This window comes from Megalobrama amblycephala, linkage group LG11, assembly GCF_018812025.1.
Source record: "Megalobrama amblycephala isolate DHTTF-2021 linkage group LG11, ASM1881202v1, whole genome shotgun sequence".
In the NCBI taxonomy this organism is placed as follows: Eukaryota; Metazoa; Chordata; class Actinopteri; order Cypriniformes; family Xenocyprididae; genus Megalobrama; species Megalobrama amblycephala.
In genome coordinates this window covers 36095067-36111561 of record NC_063054.1, presented here as the reverse complement: position 1 = coordinate 36111561, position 16495 = coordinate 36095067, and the positions used below count along the sequence as shown (strand labels likewise).

The 16495-nt window shown below is 37.1% G+C and overlaps 1 protein-coding gene and 1 long non-coding RNA gene across 3 annotated transcripts in view; one reads left to right on the top strand and one right to left on the bottom strand.

Annotated features, from left to right (window-relative positions):
• Nucleotides 1–16495, bottom strand: part of LOC125278527 — a 111873-nt gene that overhangs the window by 64624 nt on the left and 30754 nt on the right. For both annotated transcript variants that reach the window (XR_007187163.1, XR_007187164.1), the window contains exon 2: nt 16284–16471. This is a non-coding gene — a long non-coding RNA (uncharacterized LOC125278527). The remainder of the gene's footprint in view (nt 1–16283; nt 16472–16495) is intronic.
• Nucleotides 1–16495, top strand: part of tmem121ab (transmembrane protein 121Ab) — a 55341-nt gene that overhangs the window by 14696 nt on the left and 24150 nt on the right. The window lies entirely within an intron of this gene.

Sequence of the window (16495 nt, the reverse complement as noted above, 5' to 3'; positions counted from 1 at the left end):
CTGTAGCTGTTGCACCTCCACCTGTATAGATCTGCTATGAGTAATTCATGTAAGTTATATTGTACAGCGACAGCATGTCTTTCTCACAGCAGCGTGTCGTGTATGTATTGGCAGTAGCAAGTCTCGTACTTGCTCTGCAGCAGCAACAATAACCGACAATAAGAGCAGCGGCGGCATAGCAGATCTATTCTGCCAAGACCAAACATATCAACATTGTCATATACCATACCAAACACTTGTCATGACAGAACTAGGTTACTAGTAAGAGAATATGAGCTTGACTCCCGTTGCACATTCAGCTGCTGTGTGAACAGGAGATTTTGAGAAACACCTGTGAGTAAATGCAGCTGTCAATCCCAAAAACTGACAGTGTGAACATAGCCATACTACTGATCATACTTGGGGTTAGTGATTAGGGATGCACCGATCCGCCTTTTTCGCTTCCGATACCGATACCGATACCTGGGATTCAGTATCGGCCGATACCGATCCGATCCGATATTCAAGTAATAAGAAAAGTGCTAAATTACCTAATAAACTGTATGCCTCACTTAGGGCTGTGACGGTCGGCATGACAACCGCGCCACCGCGGTCGTGGAGTGTCACCGGCGGTAGTGTGGCGTGTATATAATATATAATCTCAAAGGTCACGTTAACCGAGAATTTTCCATCATTGATGGAATTTTTTTTAGCAGTGACGGAAAAAATCGGCCTGTCCGTCATTTTGACAGATTACTGAGGCTGAATTTGCTTGTAACTGTAATTCAAACCCCTGTCCAGTAGGTGGTGAGCGCGCTCCAGTGTGGCAGCAGAGCGCGAGTTCAGAATGAAATGAAAACGATGCGTTGGATTACACGCACCCAGTTTGTCCACTCTATTATATATTATATTATAATACATATACTTACATAATTAAGTTTCTAATCCGTTTTGTTTTATTTTTCTTGCTGCTGACTATAAGTTTATGGTCAACGAATGGCTTTTCTGAGGTAAATACGTGACATTGTTTACAACACTGATTGAATTGACGTGCTACAGATTTCGGTAAGCTACTGCAACTTTCAACATTTTTTGAGTTTCATTCATGTTTATTTACTTCTGTAAAGTAGTAAAGAGGAAGAGATGATCGCGTTCACTCACAATCCTCAAAAAGTGTTGAGATGAGATGGAAAATGAAAAGTGATGCAGACTTTTTTAAAAATTTTCTTTTCATAATATTTTCTTTTCATAATATAAATACATGCATAGCCTAGGCCTATTTGTTTATCCTATAAGTTTGTGAATAAATATGAAAATGTGGACGAAATCAGAAGCTATTAAATGTCTAATAATTAAAATATAAAAATTAAAATGATGCAGCAACATATGATAGATAGGACAGAACAAAAAAAAAAAAATGCTATTAACAATCTTTCATTGCGCAAAAGTATTATAATATGAACGGCTCCCATACAGAGCGGCACAAAGCGCTTATGCGCATCCCGTGTGCAGAATGATGCGCTTGAAGCATAATGGAATCAGAGAGCGCAGCGGCAACGCTCCGCAGTGAAAAGTTCAAAGCACAAAGTGAAGATATATTGATGATCCGTATTGTATTACCGGTATCTTGATGAAGTATAATAATAGAAACATTGATTCATCTTTGAGAGTGTTTCATTGTGTTGACTGTCGTAACCGAACGCGACACGCAGTCTGAATGCTGAATAGAGAATGACTGACAGCTGCAGCAGAGGGAGGCATTTACGTGACCTTTAATTTAACGACATAAATATTTATCTGTACCTCATATTAAACTATGGAAGGGCTTCAGAACACTTGGTATATAGTGCACAGAAACTTTATGGTGCTTTTTAATGTTTTTGTGCCCTTTGTGGAGCTTAACAATAATACAGAATAGTACACGCACAGTATCGGATTTGGATCGGTCCCGTCCGGCCGATACCCGATCCGGCAAAAATGGCAATATCGGAGCCGATACCGATCTGAATATCGGATCGGTGCATCCCTATTAGTGATTTAAACAAACCTCCAACTTCAAGCATGAAACTTTTAAAATCCCTCGGACTTACATTGACGGAAGGGCCGAGCCATTTTTAGAGAGCAGAATATCATAGAGACTCGTGTGCTGTGTGAGAAAGCATCTTTTGCTGCTCGTTTCTGCCTGTATTGAGTGTGTGTGTGCGTGCACATCTCTTATCCTCAATTGTTATTGATTTTATCTTTCCAATTACTGAGTCCTCCGGCTGAACGAGAAGCAGGAAAACAGTGGCAAGGGGTGAAGAGCATGAGCTTTTCTGTGCCGAACGAACACATGCACATGGAAACATCATGAGTTCAGCAGTCAGGAGAGAATTCACTAAGAATACAATGCACCTGCTCAAAGCATTTTTATTTGAGTGTTTTTTGTTTGTTGTTTAAGCACCTAATTTAAATTTGCCCATGAAATAATGACATTTCTCATATTTCCTTACTATGTAGTACTGTATAGGTGTAATAAGTAGCATATCAGCATATACAGTATTCAATAAACATAAGACGAAAAATGCCCAGATGTACACTTTAAGAGCAATGCCAACATGCTGGATGTAATATGTCCAGACTGTATTCATAAAAAACATGCATTCAGTACTGTTCAAAGGTTTGGAGTCAGTAAAATTTAAGAAATTAATACTTTTTAGCAAGGATGCATTAAAATGATCAAAAGTGACAGTTAAAAAACATTTATAATGTCAAAATAATTCTATAACAAATAAATTGTTACATTTCGAACTTTACATTTATAAAAGGATCCTAAAAAAACAAAAATATGAAGCAGCACACCTGTTTTCAACATTGATAATAATAATAAATGTTTCTTGAGCATCAAATCATCATATTAGAATGATTTCTGAAGGATCATGTGACACTGAAGACTGGAGTAATGATGCTGAAAATTCAGCTTTTACATTTTAAAATACATTCAAATAGAAAACAGCTATTTTAAATAGTGATAATAATTCACAATATTACTGTATTTTCAGTCAAATAAATGCAGCTTTGGTGAGTAGAAAATACCCTGACCCCAAATGTCTGAACAGAAGTGCACTTATAAAATGAAAAGAAAAAAAAAGAAAAAAAAAGTTATACAAAGTAGTAAGTTCTTCATCAAATGCATTACATATTCTGACAGTAAATCATTTGAGATGCCAGTTTACTTAAATATGCCTGGTATAGCACAACATCAACATCTTGTTAAGCTGGACTGCGGGTGGCATGCAAATAAGGAGTAATTGCGCTAAAATACAATACACAATTGTTAGTGTGTGTGCATGATGCTGCTAGTGTGTGTGAGACTCCAGTAGCTTGTCTGTGGGGTGAAGTTGGGGTTATGCTGTCTGCTGTGCTTTCCAGCTTTAACAATACCGATAATCTTGACATGCATGCGTTTGCAAATCCAGCAGATGAGGAAGAGATCAGATATCCCTCTGGGAATACGCCGCAGTCTACAAAATCCCGAACTCTTCTTTAAATAGATAAGAGTCTTTTATAATCCATAGCGACATATATGGATCTGTCCCCCTTATAATTCACTTCCTGTGAAAAGGTCAACTATGTTCACAGGGATTTATGAAAGCATTACGCGAGTCTCTCATAAGAACATTTGTTCGTGCTCAGGTCAGCTACTTTGCATTAACGGATTTCCTGTAAGAAACACTTTCACTGGCGCTTTATCGAGTCTTTCGCCATTTGTGTCATGATCTAAAATGAACATCCTGTCAGCCGTGGCCTCAGGGTCATTGTGATTGGTCAGACCTCATTCTCCCCTGTCATTAGCTTGATGGGGGAATATTAATTGGAAAATAGATCAGGAAATGATTTATTATTGTATATTTAAGCAGAACAGCATGGCTACATGGAGCTATAAAAGAGGACTTGCTGATATACAGTATATATATATATATACTTGCAGATATCACATATCAGATATACACACACACATACACACACACACAATATATATATATATATATATATATATATATATATATATATATATATATATATATATATATATATATATATATATAAAAATGTAGATTCAAGTCTGACTCTAGAGCTGTAATTTTGAATGTATAAAAGGTAAGCAGTTAATGTATCCTTACTAATTTCAGTGCGCTATTTTTGTTGCACACATACAAAGGAACAATTGACAACAGATGGAGAACATACACAAGATTCACACACAAATGCACATCCATTTGTGCTTGAAAACACAGTTTTGTTTGTCATCTGCCCATCTGAAGCTCAGCAGCTGTGTGTTCCTGTGGGAACTGCATGTGTTTTGACTCCATACAGTTCAACACAATGGACCCTATCATACACCCGACGCAATAAATAGCGAATCCGCCAAGGTGCAAGCGCACCTGGCTTTTAAAGGGAACTGGAGATTACACTCTGGTTGGTTTATTGCATGTTACACCCAAAATACACCATGACGCTTCAGACCATTGCGCTTAGATTGTTAAAATAGGGCCAATATGTGCTTTATATAGATATATATAGTGTGTGTGTGTATATTAGGGCTGGGCGATATATCGCATGCAATTGTCACGCGCATTTCGTCAGTAAAGCCGGTTCCCTGATTACCGCGAAATCGCCATCACCTGCTTTCAAATGGAGCGGCATTTAATAGACAGAGCCATAGATCACTGATAAGCTACGCAATATCGCGTTCATATCGCAGATGAATCGCCTTCGATAATGAACGCGTTATTGCGTAGCTTGTCAGTGAACTACGGCTCTGTCTAATAAATGCCGCTCCATTTGAAAGCAGGTGATGGCGATTTCGCGGTAATCAGGGAACTGGCTTTACTACTACAATGCGCGTGACAATCGCATGCGATATATCACCCAGCCCTAGTGTATATGTGTGTTTGTTCAGTTTTGAAGGTATGCTTGTGTTTTGTGCATGCACCGTTTCCCACTTGGTAAACATCCTACACTAAATTCTCTCATTTCATGTCCTCTGAATAATAAGAAAACATCAACACAAAAACTATAGCATCTCACAGATCAATAATCAGATTGAGTCTGATTGAAACTGATGTTTCCTCAGTATAAATCTGTTTGAGGACTGTGTAATTGTTGCATGCACTACAACTATATCTGGAAAAAACTGAATTTGACTCTGAAGGAAAATAAACACCCAGAATGCACTGCGTTTTTCCACAAGCATTGCTGTTGGCATCATTGTTTTTAGCATGTCTAAACTTGAAAGCAGCACGCATGAATGTACAAGATAATTGTGGCAGAAATAATAACAGGCCGTAGAGTTGAGATGTTGTTTGAGGATCGTGTCTCAAAGACGTCAAACCTTAGCTTTGTAATTTCATCAACACAGCAAGAAGACCATGTGCAGTAAACAGAAGCGTTTGTAACGCACTGGGGTAATGTCACAACACACTGGAGGGAATTAATTGCAATCCTTCTAGTGCATGCACAGTCTGTGTCGTTTTAACACTCGATTCACTCGAGGAACTAATGTAAATCAGCTAATGACACAAACACGCCTACAAAATTAGCGTTCATCGCGGTGGTCTATAATACCTGGAGAGAGTGGGAATTATGTGCAGGCATCTTTCACTGTGTAATACAGGTGTATATTAATAGTGCAATATTACAGGGTTAGGAATGCTTTTAAAATTCCAGTTCAACTCAATAAAGCTTCATTTAATTGCTTGAAATAGCAAACTACCATGCTACTCTCTGCATATTTTATGTGTGCATGCAATATCCAGTTGAAATAATTTGCTAAAATGATTTTTAAAGGGGTCCTTGATTATGATTTCATTTTTTTAACTTTAGTTAGTGTGTAATGTTGCTGTTTGAGCATAAACAACATCTGCAAAGTTACGACACTCAAAGTTCAATGCAAAGAGAGATATTATCTTTTACAGAAATCGCTTTTTAAGGGCTACAACAAACAGCTGGTAGGGACTACAACGAGCTTCTTCCTGGGTTGGTGACATCACTAACCCTAAAATTTACATAAACCCCACCCCTGAGAACACACAACAAAGGGGGCGGGGCCATGTTGGGCTGCTTTAGAGAAGAGGAAGAGTTGACTGCTTCACAAACGAGGGTCAATTCAACGCTGGATTTGCACAAAAGACTAACATGACGGCACATGCTAGTGGATGAGTTGAATCAACTCCACAGCAATGCATAAATTTATCCACTAACCATTCAGAAACGTCCAGTTTCATTCTAAAAGTTGTAACTTCTTCCTGAGTCTCTCCATCAGTGTCGACTCCGGTTTGAACAATGTAAGGCTGAACACCTTCGTCATTTTGGCTGTGTGAGATTCTCCAGCTTTGTTGTTTGTTGAGTATGAGTTGTTATAGCTCCGCCCTCTTCTGGAGCAGCAGCTCATTTGCATTTAAAGGGACACAAATAGGGGTAAATTTGACAAGCTATAATAAATGATCTGTGGGGTATTTTGAGCTGAAACTTCACAGACACATTCTGGGGACAACAGAGACTTATATTACATCTTGTGAAAAGGGGCATAATAGGTCCTCTTTAAATGCTAAATTTCCTGAATATTAATTGAATTTTAAGTAGCAACCTAGTAGCAGTAGCAGCCTGGGAATATAATTCCAATTTGAATTTAAGGGAGTAGAACAACATCAACAACAAAAAAAGCCCCCAAAAGACAAACTCTAAATGTTGGCTTGACCGCCTTAGTACAATTTTAAGTTTTGTTTTAAAGTTTGAAGGCTTTCAGAAAGACGCAAAGAAGCAAGAACACTTAATTTCCCCAAATGCATTCACGGTGTTGAATTTCTTTGAATTACAACTCAGTATATTCCGGTCACTCCAATTCAACTTCCTGTGTTTTGAATTTGATTCAAAGTCACACTCAACTCTGAATCTTGCACAACTGACATTTGCTAATACAGTACATTCTATAATGAGCCTCATTTGCATAAAATTTAAATATACAGTGCTATACTAGAGCTGGGTATTGCCTATCTAACTACGTGATGATAATTTATTGCAATGAATCACAGTATCATTATTGCATCGTGACTCAATAAGTTGGACTGCAGGTAGTTCGTGAACAAGATCCAGGGTAAATTATTGTGAGGGGTGCAATTAATGCAATTAATTTTTAATAACAATTTGTCATCTTGCTAGCTATGAGTGCAGATGGATGTATTTCTGGTTAGATACGGTGAAATGATATCACTCTGAGCCTGGTGGCTGGTAGTTTATCACGGTATGACTGGAATCAATGACATTGCATTGAAGTCTGATATGTAATTTATTATGGATTTCTGACTGAAATGGCCTGATTTAATCTAGGCGGCGAGTTAGCATGCGTGTATGTGTGCGAGCATTTGTCTCTGAAACGCTCAAGTGAGACGGTGGCCGTGATGATGAACGATTTGTTGGTGCCAGTTGGATTGTGTGTAATTGGCCGAGTCTGACGAATTTACCAATGAGCTTTTCAGCTGATTGTCGGAGCATGCGATTTTCTCAACTCTTACTAGAATTACCATCATCTCTAGAGTTAACTAGTCCTCAAATTTGACCATTATATGGTTTTTGCAGGTATGAAATACCCGAAAACCTACTAAAACAATAAAAACATACTGTGAATGCTGTATCCCACATTGCAATACGAAAGAAATAGAAGAAATAATTAACCCAAAATGTAAAATAACTATTCATTTCCAAGATGCATGCAGTACTTTCATACTCATGCTAACATAATAATGCAGCATATTTTTATCAACCTGTAATTTCACTCTTAGTTATGGATGTTGATCAAGTAATGTTAAATAACATCATGTTTAACCCTTTGGTGCTCTTCGTTCATTTTTGACTGAAAAAAATGTTACGTTTTGTTTTTTTAAAATGTTTTATTTCTACCTTGGTAAAGGTTTTAGAAAAAAATCAAGGACATGATTCGAAAAGATATAAAATATTGAAAATAGTATTTTTGTGCATTTTTCATAACAATAAACATGAAATTCTATCACTTTTTTTAAAGGATTCACTTTCAAATTAAAATTTCCTGATAATTTACTCACCCCCATGTCATCCAAGATATTCATGTCTTTCTTTCTTCAGTCGAAAAGAAATTAAGGTTTTTATGAAAACATTCCAGGATTTTTCCCCATATAGTGGACTTCAGTGGAGCCCAAACGGTTGAAGGTCAAAATTACAGTTTTAGTGCAGCTTCAAAGAGCTTTAAACGATACCAGACGAGGAATAAGGGTCTTATCTTGAGAAACAATCGCTCATTTTCTAAAAAAAAAAAAAAAAAAATATATATATATATATATATATATATATATATATATATATATATATATATTTTCACATTTTAACCATAAATGCTCATCTTGAACTAGCTCTCTTCTTCTTCTTCTTCTTCTTCTTCTTCTTCTTCTTCTTCTTCTTCTTCTTCTTCTCTATTTGAATTCTGGCAGTGTAGACACTGCTAAATGTATTACTGCCCTCCACAGGTCAAAGTTTGAACTAATTTTTATATACTTGCACTAGCATATTATATATGACAATTTAGTTCAAACTTTGTCCTCTGGAGGGCAGTAATACACTTAGCAGTGTCTACACTGCCAGAATTCAAAGAAGAAGAAGAGAGCTAGTTCAAGATGAGCATTTATGGATAAAATGTATAAACATTTTATTTATTTTTTTAGAAAATGAGTGATGGTTTCTCTATATACGACCCTTATTTCTCGTCTGGGATTATTGTAAACTGTAATTTTGACCTTCAACCGTTTGGTGCCCATTGAAGTCCACTACAAGGAGAATAATCCAGGAATGTTTTCCTTCATTTCTTTTCGACTGAAGAAAGAAAGACATGAACATCTTGGATGACATAAACGTGAGTAAATTATAAGGAAATTTTAATTTGAAAGTGAACTAATCCTTTAAGTTCACTTTTTTAAATGTTTTTTTTTTTTTTTTTTTTTTTTTACTTATATATAATAATCTGCCAAGTGTCATCTTTGAAAAGAGACCAAACTTTCAAGATTTATGACAGTTTAAGTTGCTCAAAAAGTGAATTGATTATAACTACTGCATAAATATAATTTAGTACCATAAAATCCCCTAAAAATACAAAATATTAAATAAAAAACATTACTAAACTAAAATATAGTACATTAATTTAATTGGAAAAAAAATCTGTAATTTTTACCGCCACGTGAAGAGCACCAGAGGGTTAATGCACATTTACTTTGATATGAATCATGGTCCTGTATATGTACAGTATGTGTGTGTGTGTGTGTGTGTGTGTGTGTGTGTGTGTGTGTGTGTGTGTATCTGTATACAGTGTGAGGTGTCTTTTGCTGAATAATGCTTATTGAACATGTTGCAGTACGGTATTAAATGTCATCAGCCTCACTGTGCCATAATAACAGGCCCATGTTTCATCTGCGGCTGATTATTATTATAAATACAGAGGGAAAAGTATTAACAACCATAATGATCGAATGGCTCAGTAAGTCAGTTCCTGGAGTAATGTACATAATTTATGGCTTGCGGAAAGACATTTTTAATCTCCAGATCCGTCTGTAGATTCAGAGATCAAAGCCGGAGAGACATGCTGTCTTCTTCCTGTATATCTTTACTGGCTAATGTCTTCATTTTATGAACAATTTACTTTCTTAAAATGAGCTGAAATAATTCACTCATCAAAATGTTCACATCGGATGCATGAAAGACTGAGCAAGTACAACAGGGCTCTAATATTTCATGCACATTATTATTAAAAAAAAAAAGTGTGCTTTTAAAGCAAAAAGACAGAATGTAAGAAAAAACATGCATGAGAATTTCAGGAGACAAACAAGGGATTTCAAGTGTAGGTCAGTGAAATATTTTGTGGAATACTGTTCATTAAAACGTGTAACCAGCTTTCAGGACTGCAGTCTCTGTTGTTTTTCACATTGCCAAGGCAAAAGAAAAAGAAAAGACCAAAAACCTGCAACACAAAGCTTGATAAAACTATCAAGCTCTAAAATAGGCTTTTGGTGATATTAGAGTCACATTTAAAATGAATAAACACAAAGCATTACAATATTTTACTGATAATGAAAAATAGATGAAAAGTATCAGAGGAGCATGACATAAAATTTTCAACTCAAAGTGACGTAGACTAGATGGTCAGACTTGACAATCTACTGGGGTGCAAAAGAAAATTGCTCTGGAAAATTGCTCGTTTATAGCTCTGAAGGTTCATTTAATTATTAATTTAGTTTCAGATGTTTCTCCTAAAAATAGTAAACGGAAGAAAAGTTTGAGTTCATACTGAGATCTCTGACTTTTGAATCTTTGCAAAGCCCAATTTGAGATACACTAGAAGAGACGTGTGAGTTTTCCTGGGGTCTTTTTCCTCAAGAATCTCACTGCTATCTAGGAAAAACACACAATATGTGTGTGTTCATGACACAGCTTAACGTCTGGCTGCTGTTGGCAGATCTTCATGTTTTGCCATATGTGAGAACAGCAGAGGACACGGTGTATGCGTCACTCAAACTAACAATTAAAAGCTCATAATTGGACCGTGACAGACGCACTGAGAGAGCACTGATATTTCCTGTGAGTCCTCTGAACTTTTCTAAGACACACTCACTATCTCCCACAATCTTTCTCTAGGAGAATCCCTTTGTATTGTATTGCCTCATGCACTGTTGAGGTCTGTGGAGACCCGAAATGAACTTTGCTGAACTTTCAATTCATCTAAGGCCGCATGTTCACTGCAGATCTCAATGCTCAATTCTGATTTGTTGAATATATCCTTTTTTTTTTTTTTTTGGATGACCAGCTTACATCTTTTTTTAAAAGTGACCCATATCCAATATCTACATTTACAAAACAACCCAAGGTAGATGTACTGACCTGGAAAAGCTTAGGCTGAAATGGAAGTAAAGAGAACACAATTTGCAATGGATGCAGACGAAATGATAGTACAAGCTTTTGCTTTCCGCACCTTCTTTAAAAGTCAGTAAAACATTGGTCTTTTGAGGAGGAGAAAAAAAGACGAGAGCCCATGTTGTAGTCTGGGCATTGAAAAAAGTCATGTGATTGCGGTTGGTGTCCACACGAGTTAACGTCATTCTCCACCGACACTTTTTCAATGACGTACGACTCGCGTTGACGGGAATATCCGATCTGTCCGATTACATGGAAGACGCAAATGCATGTATCTGATTGATATCAGATTTATTTCCATACATGAATGAGGCCTGAAATTTCTATGAGAATATCAGAATTTTTTTCTGCTTACATGTTCATGGGTCATATCCGATCTGTGCCACATGGAAGGAAAAAAATCTGAATTGGGTCACTTGAACAATGTCATGTAAATGCGGCCTAAGTGAGACTAGATGGATTTGTTGACACTTGATAGCTCTACAAAATAAATTGTAAATGTTGTATGTTAGTGTGAAAAAAAAAAAGTCACACTCAGGATGTTTGGGTTCTCCCCAGAGCCCACATTAGAAATGAATGGGGAAACTATAAAATCAACTTTTTTTCTTTTTAATTTGTCAAATAAAAATCACCAAATCAACCACAACTCAGAATACAAATACACAGAAATGAAGTGGCAGCACAAATGTTTTCTGTTGGATAATTTGTCAAAATGTCAGATACAAAGCACACAAAAATGAACAATTCATCCATGATGGAGTAAACACACACACACACATCCCCACCCCCGACTCACCCACAAAATCACTCATAAGAGATGAAAAAGTGGGACGACAAGTTGCTCTCTGTTACATAATTTGTCAAAAAAAAAAAAAAAAACTGCTACAATGCAGAACACACACAGAAATGGAGTGACACCACAACACATTCACGATGGAGACAAATACAAACACACACATACACACATATAACACAATGTTCTAGTTTGACTAATAATGTGTCATAATTGCAAAAATAAAATGATACTACAGTACAAAAAATGCTAAATTTTGACAAAGAGCCATTTTATGGTGTTATAGTAATGATTTTATAATGTCTAAACATAAACCTAAATAAAAACTTGTGAAAAGATGTATACCTACAGTGGCATGAAAAAGTATGTGAACCCCTTGCAGAATCTGTGAAAATGAGAATTATTTTAATAAAATAAGAGGGATAATAAAAAATGCATGTTATTTTTTGTTTAGTACTGTCCTGAGTAAGATATTTTACATAAAAAATGTTTGCATTTAGTTCACAAGACAAAACAATAGCTGAATTTATTAAAATAACCACATTCATAAGTATGTGAACCATTGATTCTCAATACTGTGTGTGGTTACCTGATGATCCACGACTGTTTTTGTGTTTTGTGATGGTTGTTCACAGGCAAAGACAACTGAGCTCTGTTCTTCAGAAAAATCCTCCAGCTCCTGCAGATTCATCAGTTTTCAAGCATTTTTTGCATATTTGAACCCTTTCCAGCAGTGACTGAATGATTTTGAGATCTGTGTTTTCACACTGAGGACAACTGAGAGACTCAAACTCAACTATTAAAAAAGGTTCAAACATTCACTGATGCTCCAGAAGAAAACACGATGCATTAAGAGTCGGGTGTGAAAACTTTTGAATTCAAATTTCAAGGTAAATTGTGCTTAATTTTTCTGCCGGGAAACATGCAAGTATCTTCTGTTGCTTCTGAAGGGCAGTACTAAATGAAAAACAATGATATTTAAATAAAATAAGAAAAATTGTGACATCTTCATCCGGTTCAAAAGTTTTCACCCCCCGGCTCTTAATGCATCGTGTTTCCTTCTGGAGCATCAGTGAATGTTTGAACCTTTTTTAATAGTTGAGGCAAAAGGTCTGGACTCTATCGCAGCTTTCACTGGCTAAGGACTGCCCAATTGAGGGCATTTGACTGACATATAAAGCAACCAATCAGAGTTTGTTTTGTTCCACGTCATGTTTAGGGGCGTGAAAATGAAAGTCGATGTTCCTACAATAACAGACCAGCATGCATCTATAAATTATTCATTGAAGAACATTGTGCAAGTTTACTGCAACAATGGAGCCGCGAACTTCACATACTTCTGAAAATCAAGCGCTCGTTGTCACAGTTGTAAACATGATGGCATTATTCTACAAGGGGGTTTGGCGTCATGGCATTTGTTTACAAGCGGACCATTAAAGAACGCAACACACACGTCTCCCAGACATCCTGTAGAATTCAACCAACCAAATGACGACTTCGATACTGCTGAAGTGTTTCCAGATAAGTGTGCCATATGCATCAGACGTTCAGCCAATGGTCCGTGGGTGTGACGCCTGAGGCTGAGACTATATTTTAATCTTAAAAGTGTTTGTTTTCCAGTAGATGGCAGCAATATTCCACTAAACCATGAATGCATGGAATATTGCATCCGAAATCACAAAGTTCCCTACTATGTAGTAGGTGAAAAACTGTATGTGACAAAAGAATTCACAGTACTCATAAAAGAGTAGGTAGAAAGTACCAACTACTTCAGCGAGATTCTGAAGTATGCATACGATGGACACTTTATGATCCCATGAGGCCATGGGAGAGGATTTGTGAATGGCAGTGAAACTGACGCTGTTAGGTCACATGATAATGACAGCATGGTGAATGTAGTACGTACAGATTACATTCAAACTAAACACACTCATACTATGCAGAACACACTTTTTTTAGCGGTCATGAAGTAATTGCTTATTCAAAATAAATGCCTACTCAAGACAGTATACGATTTCAGATGCAGCCACTGTCCATGTTATCTCCATGAATGAAAGTTAGAAATGTGGATCTTTTGTGTGAATTTTAAATAAAAACATAGGAGCATGAAATTGTCCAGCCATGACTTCCTGTTCCACAGGAATATAAACATGAGGAAACACTAAGGCCAAATTCCCTTAATCATTGATCACAATGAGTAAAACCAAAGAATATAGTTCTGATGTGCAGCAAAAGATTGTTGGGCTTCACAAAATAGAAAGTGGCTGTAAGAAAATACCTAAAGCATTGAAAATCCCCATTTCCACTATCAGGGCAATAATTAAGAAGTTCCAATTAACTAAACATGTTACAAATCTGCCTGGAAGAGGACGTGTGTCTAAATCGCCCTAATGTGAAGTGAGGAGGAGAGTTTGAGTGGCTAAAGACTCTCCAAGGATCACAGCTGGAGAATTGCAGAGATTAGTTGAGTCTTGAGTCTCAGAAAGCCTAAAAAAAAATTATCAAACAGCACCTACATCCCCACAAGATGTTCGGGAGGGTTTCAAGAAAAATCCTCTGCTCTCATCCAAAAACAATCTCCAGTATATTCAGTTGTCAGACATGATTGGAACTTCAACCGGCTTCTATGTTCAGATGAAACTAAAAAAAAGAGCTTTTTGGCAGCAAACCCACCAGATGGGTTTGGTGCACACATGGATAAAAAGTACCTCATGCGCACAGTTAAATATGCTGCTGGATCTTTAATGTTGTGGGCCTATTTTTCTGCTGGAGGTCCTGGACATCTTGTTCAGATACATGGTATCATGGATTCTATCAAATACCAACAGATAAAAAAATCAAAACCTGACCGATTCTGCTAGAAATCCAATAATGGGCTGTGGTTGGATCTTCCATCAGGACAATGATCCAAAACAAACATCAAATCCAACACAAAAATGGGTCACTGAGCACAAAATGAAGCTTCTGCCAAGTCCATCTCAGTCCTCTGACCTGAACCCTAAGGAAAATGAGTGAAGTGAACTGAAGAGAAGAAGCACCAGCATGGAGCTGGAATCTGAAGGATCTGGAGAGATTCTGCATGAAGGAATGGTCTCTGATGTTCTCCAAACTCATCAGGCATTATAGGTGAAGACTCAGAGCTGTTGTCTTGGCAAAAGGAGGTTGCAAAAAGTTTTGAATAAAAGGGTGCCAATAATTGTGGCCAACGTGTTTTGGAGAAAAACATTTATTTATCTATTGTTGACTCATCCAGACAGCAAATCGGGGCAAAAATCTGAGCAAAACTCATGTAGTGTACTGCACAGCAACATCCTGACAACTAGTGTAGCATCTCTGCACAGGCAAAGACAACTTTTCTTCAAATATAGATATTCTTCTTGATCTCTGAGGACTTGTTGTGAGCACACAGCTATGGGTCTATTTTTAATGTTCTTGTTTTTGTTTGTACATTTCACTCTTATGTTTTAAGTTAAAGCCAGAACAGTGATTACTATGTGTCTCATGTGAATGTTCTGGAAGGAACAGAAACTTCTCTCTCTCTGTTTCTTTCTGTCTCTGATGGATTGGTACAGAAAAACCTGACTGCGTTTTGTCTCAGAGGATGAAGCAGATTGTGTATCAGGAAGACGTTCCATCTGTGATGTAGTGCAGATTGTACAAACACTCAAATCACTATCACAAACATTACAATCAGCTCCAAAAGCACATATCCACAAATTCATATGTGGATTTAATTAAAATAAATAAATAAATAAATATGTTCCTATTGATAATAGCTATGATCCATCAGTGCACGTAGTTTTGTGATATCAAAGCCTTATAAATGTATGTTTAAATCATGATGGTTACTTGTTATACTGCCTTTATGGTGATTTTCTCCCAGAATATTCTGTTTTACTAGTACATACACCACATTACAAAAACTGTTTCATGTTGACATGTTGAAGGTGTCTGTCTATAATCATCTTTCAATTCCATGCTGTTTTTTCCCTCTCATCTAAAGGCTCCCAATAGCACACATTCCCTTCATTATGCCTTTGATTTTCAAAGAAAAGGAGAATCTGCATTCATTGAATGTCATGTCAGCCTGTCACAGATTCAGCAGCATTGACTCATCCGGCGCGCGAACGCTTGTGTCATTTGACAGGCAGAGATCGGGAAAGGGAGTTTGCGTGCACAAATGCAAATGAGTGTGTAATTAATGACTGACGCCTTGGATAATTATCAAAAACAAAGACGGCGTGTGAGCCATTTAATGAAGCAGCAGAAGGGTGAAAAGGCCCTGAGTGAAAAAGACAGAAGAGACGAACTCGCACGTTAATAGAAAAATATGCCTAATTGATTTTTTCCTCTATAAGGGTGATTCTCAAGAATGTGTCTAGGTCAACCCCAAAATAATAAAAAAAGGGGAAAAAAATGATTTAAATAATAAACTACTACAAAAAAGGTCCAAATCTTCAGAGGTAGTTTCAGGTCATTCTGATCTTTTTTACCGTCTTCAGTCACCTGTCAAATGCAAATAAATGCACATTAGATCTCTCACCCCAATTCATCCTTCAGTTCCTTTTAAAGCCACAGTAATTCCAGCTGAAGAGAGACAGCTGCGTCTCCGATTGTCAGTGTCTGGGCTGCATTTCCGGTCTCCTCCTCCAGGCTCTGCGTTTCTGTTGTGATGGGACGGCTGGCAGCCGTACTCACCCGAAGCAGTTGGATGTCAGAAGACTCCACTGTCTGTGTGGGGAAACGGGATGATTT